The 4,345-nt window shown below is 39.8% G+C and overlaps 1 pseudogene; it reads right to left on the bottom strand.

The window, feature by feature from the left end:
• Positions 1-2,107: 2,107 nt before the first annotated feature.
• On the bottom strand, positions 2,108-3,477 carry LOC102925281 (polyribonucleotide 5'-hydroxyl-kinase Clp1 pseudogene; annotated as a pseudogene).
• Between the last annotated feature and the right edge of the window lie 868 nt (positions 3,478-4,345).

Genomic DNA, 4,345 nt, shown 5'->3' with positions numbered 1-4,345 from the left:
ACCATGAACACTAGTCAGTAAGAGTCAAGGCTCTAGATCGTCACTAGCTCCACCTCTCTCTGTTCATTAGCTGTGTAGGTGTTGTCTTCAGCAATAGAAACTCGCCCTCTGTGTGTGGAGAGCAACAAATAACCTTGGCAATAGCCTGAGTTCTCTGGAATTTCCCATGAGGCTCCTCATTCCAAAAATGTAGATGTAGCCTATTTCCAGAACTGGAGGCTTCATTTGGTGGCTGGAGATAATCACTTGGGTAACTGTCTTCACATTATTTGGTTACTCCATTTAGTCTTCATACATGTATATATTTTAGGAAGCTTCTACTTTATTAAGTTTCCATATGACCTCTCAAATGGATTAGTTTTAGCTATACCTTCCCTATTTTCTTCACTACTATTTGCCTCCCTATGTGATCCCATTATCCCTTCTCCTCCCTTCCCTGTCTGTACTTAACTACTTGTTCTATTTTCCCTTCCTAAGGTAATCCAGCCTTTCCCCCAGTCACTTACTGTATATCAAACCTATGTGGTTATAAATATTGTAGCTGGATTATAGAAGACTTAAGACTTAGCATTCTCTTATTACTGAATATATACAATATTTGTGTTTCTGGACTTGGGTTACCTAATTCAGGATAATTTTTTTCCTCTCCATTCATTTATCTGAAAATTTCATGATGTTTTAAATAGCTGAGTAATATTCCCTTGTGTAAATGTACTATATTTTCTTTATCCATTCATCCATTGACTGACATCTAGGCTGTTTCCAGTTTCTGGTTATTTTGAATAGAGCAGCAATGAACAGGGTTAAACAAGTGTCTTTGTGATAGGATATAGAGTCCTTAGGGTATATTCCCAAAGCGGTATAGCTGGTTCTTGAGGCACATCAATTCCCAGGTTCCTGAGGAACTGTCACAGTGACTTCCATAGTGACTGAACACATTTTCACTCCCACCAGCAAAGGATGACTACTTCATTTGCTCCATATCTTCAACAAATGAGTTGTGACTTGTTTTATTGATCTTTGCCCATTTAGATTAGTGTATGATGAGATCACCAAGTAGTTTTGATTTGTATTTCCCCAATGAAAAGGGCTGTTAAAAATGTCTTTAATATTTCTTTAAAAATTATGTTTCTTCTTTTGAGAATTCCCTGTTTAGATTTCTTAAATTGGGATATTTGGAGTTTTGTTGATATATATTTTTAAGTTCTTTATATATTTTGGATATTAGTCTTCTATCAGATGTGCAGTTGGTAGCAATCTTTTCCCATTCTGAAGCATGTAGCTTTGTCCAAATGATGGTGTCCTTTGCCATGCTTTTAATTTCATGACTTCCCATTTATTAAGTGCTGATCTTATTTCCTGTGTGCTGATGGTGTTCTGTTCACAAAGACTTTTCCTATGCCAATGTCTTTTAGGCTAATCCCCACTTTCTTCTATCGGGTTCAGTGTACTTATTTTATGTCCAGGTCTTTGATTCATTTAAAATTGACTTTTGTGCAGGGTGGTAAGTATAGATGTATTTGGATCTACATACAGCCTTCCCAGTTGACCAACACCATTTGTTCAAGATGTTGGCTTTTTTTCCAGTGTGTGTTTCTAGGATCTTTACAAAAATAAAATATAAAATCGGGTGTTCATAGGTGTGTAGACCTATATCTGGGTCTTCAATTCAGTTTCATTGATCCATTTGTCTATTTTTATGCCAATACCATGTTGTCTATAGTACAATGTGAGGTTAGTGGTGATGGTACCTCCAGCAGTTCTTTCATTATTTAGGAATATTTTCACTACCCTGTTTTTTTATGATATGATAATGATATTTATTAAAATAATTATTTTCAGGTTTGAACTTTATCTCACTTTCACCTCAGTTATATAACAAGAACTACATATGGACCAGAGAGTAGTAACAAAAAACTCGTGGTAGCACAGTGGAAGACATGGAATTCTCCAGGATCTTGGAATATTTAAAGTAGCAGGCACCTTAGGCGATCTTAAAAAAAATAATCAGATTTTCTTTTCGTAGTTTCTCCTTTTGGTTCAGAGTTACAGGAGTCTGGCTATTACCATTGCTGTAAGAGGTAGAATATGTGCTTTCTACTAGTTGTTCCTTGTCAGCTCCTTGATAAGGTTTCCAAATCTCTGCCTTTGTGATGGCCAGATTTCTACGGCCCAGAAAGGGAGGCTCCTTGCTAATTACTACTTGAGATCCATGAACCGGATATCCATGATGAGAAGGAAGTTCTTAGGCAGTGGGCGAGGGGCTGGAGACAGGACAGTAAACACCTGGTGTTCCAGGTCCACACTGGTCACCACAATGAATCCAGCCACACTTGTCTCAGAAAGGTTTTCCTCTGTCCCCTCAGCAGTGCTGACACTCAGGAGATGGTGCACCATATCTCTGCCAGGGGTGACGGGCACTCACTTGAGCTGATTGTCTTCCTGAGACATGCCCAGAGGTAAACAGGAGTCTGGGATGGTGGGTGCCCTACTTTGTAGATTTTCACATCAGAAAATTTGACATTGAAGGCATGAGGATAGAAGCAGCCTCGGAATCCATAGAAGTACTCACGGATCCGCTCATCCCTACATTCCCGCCGGAAGTCCTTGGAGCGTTCCACCACACCCCCTGATTTTGGGAGCAACACAGTTCAAACAAAATGAGGCAGGTCCCTTTTCAATTCATTGTACAATCGTTCTTGATCCAGCACCACAACCACATCCACTTCAAAGGCTGAAGCTGCATGTATCAGGGCCTGGTAACCAGAGCCCTTGACCCAGCCACAGGTGTTAATGACACAGCCACTCACAGAAGCCCTTCTATTCACTTCACACCTTTGGTTGAACACATCGGCTAAACGTGATGTAATCTTATTATAAAGCTTGATGTTGGTGCCAGGAGTGCTGGAGCCGAAATGATACACAAGAGGGGCCTGGATGGAGAAACCTTCTTCCACATATGCTGGCCGTTCAATGTAGAGGGCCCCCATGGTACCAGGGATGGACACAGAGCCCTGACCCACATCCAGCTCTATGTAAGTAGGACGGCGGCCCAAACGCACTGCATAGTTGAGTAGCAGTCGACACACTGTGGACTTGCCCACATCAGTAGGACCCACCACCATCACTCGGGGGCCTCTCTCTTCTTCCTTTTCTGCCTGCCTCTGCATCTGCTCCAAGGCTGTATGAGTGTTGAGGTAGAGCAACATAGCGGTGTCTTTAGAGACATAAGCCACCTCGGTCCGGCCACTCAATTGCAGAGAACAGCCGTGCCAAGTGAAGACAGCCACCTTGGCACCAGCATCAAAGGTAAACTTTTTGTTTCTGGTCAGCTCTGTGCCAAAGATCTCCGCCATGCCAGCCAACAACTCCAGCTGCACTGACTGAGTCGCCTCCACCTCAAATCGAAGCTCTGTTTCTCGCTCCAGTTCAAATTTAGTCATTGGCTTCTTGTCATCGTTGGATTCCTCACTCATCTTTTCTGTATAGCTGCTGTGCCAGATATTGGGGTAAAAGCTGAAAGATCAGAGAAGCAGAGCAAGCCACAGCCACCCTCACCTTGACAACTCCTCAGCCAATCCTGTTTCCTCAGACTGAAAGTCTCTGAGTCCTCACCCAAGCTCACTACCCTGTTTTTTATTGTTGTTGTTGTTATTCTATTATGTGTTTTTTTTGTGTGTGTGTGTAGATATCCATATGAAACTAAAATTTTTTTTAATATCTGTGAAGAATTGCATTGGAATCTTTATTGGGATTGATCATATTATTTCTTTTTTGTTATGAATACCCATATACAGAAATTTCAGTAGCCTCTTTCTGATATTCCCTCTTGTCTTAAAGCTACTACCTAAACCAAAATAATGTTGGCTGTTATTTACATTCCATATCAACTCAGTTTTAATGCTTATACTCTACAAAATGTCTATGCCCCATTCCCAAACCACATTCATAATCACAGATTCTTTGATTTTTATCTTTCATAGAGGAGTCTCACTTAAGTGTGTTAGGTGAGTCTATACTTGCAATGCCAAAATAGCAAGTCATACAAACATTTAAAATGGTAATGATTTGCTATTATAGCATACAGTGAAAATAATTTTTATTCTTTTAACTTTAGAATTTCTAAAAACTTAAACATTATCTACCAAAGTCATTAATAAATTTTATTTTTATAATATATAATAGTATTCAATAAAATTTGCTCCATTAATAGGAATTCACAGCATTGTTGAAGGCATTGGTTGTGCAGCATTTATTTAACTCTTCATTGTTATAGAATCTGACTCTGAGTCCTCCATATATTCCTTCAATTATGCATACCAAGATATTAACCCATGTTGCTTTG

The sequence above is a fragment of the Peromyscus maniculatus genome, chromosome 10 (genome assembly GCF_049852395.1).
Source record: "Peromyscus maniculatus bairdii isolate BWxNUB_F1_BW_parent chromosome 10, HU_Pman_BW_mat_3.1, whole genome shotgun sequence".
Lineage (NCBI taxonomy): Eukaryota > Metazoa > Chordata > Mammalia > Rodentia > Cricetidae > Peromyscus > Peromyscus maniculatus.
The sequence above is the reverse complement of the archived record's forward strand: the minus strand, read 5'-3'. Positions and strand labels throughout refer to the sequence as shown.